The sequence below is a fragment of the Sceloporus occidentalis genome, unplaced genomic scaffold, assembly GCF_023333645.1.
Source record: "Sceloporus occidentalis isolate IW3139 unplaced genomic scaffold, rSceOcc1.0.p SCAF_1, whole genome shotgun sequence".
Classification (NCBI taxonomy): Eukaryota; Metazoa; Chordata; class Lepidosauria; order Squamata; family Phrynosomatidae; genus Sceloporus; species Sceloporus occidentalis.
In genome coordinates, this window is record NW_028316981.1 from 287,752,548 (window position 1) to 287,753,229 (window position 682).

Consider the following 682-nt stretch of genomic DNA (forward strand, 5'->3'; position numbering starts at 1 on the left):
GTTCAAATCCCTACTCAGCTATGATAACCCACTGGGTGACTGTGGGAGAATCATACTCTCATAATCCAAAACAAACCAGGATGAAACAATGGCTCCCTCAACCTTTATTAGCCTAGTGGTCCCCAAACTGTGCCCTTTAAAGGCTTTTGGACTTCAGCTCCCAGAAGCCTCAGCCATGTGGGCCAATAGCCTAGGATTCTGGGAGATGAAGTCCCAAAAAAAATCCCTTAAAGGGCACAGTCTGGGTACCACTCCAAAGTTTGATGCAATTCCTCCAAAATGGCGCATCCTCAGAGGCACGTGACCGTTTCTGGAAAGCAGAGAGGAAAAAAAAAAGAAAGCAGTTGCGCATGCGCACTACTGTATTGTGCGTTAGTTAACAGCGAGGAACGAAGAAAAAGGATAGTTGGACTGGAGAGACCTTCTCTTAGAGAGAGAGAGAGAGAGAGAGAGAGAGAGAGAGGGAGGGGGCGTGGCTAGAGGGAGAGGCGGGGACTCATGGAATAGAGCGCTTTGATTGGCTCTGCCGCGTCCGATGAGGGAAGGGAGGGAGAGGGAGGAGGGAGAGGAGGGCGGAGCTAACGTTCTGCGAGAGAAGCGAAGGTGGCTTGTGATTGGAGAATGCGGCCGGCGCGCGAGCGAGAGTGGGCGGGGCCTCGCCTCGGCCTATAAAAGTCCCGCC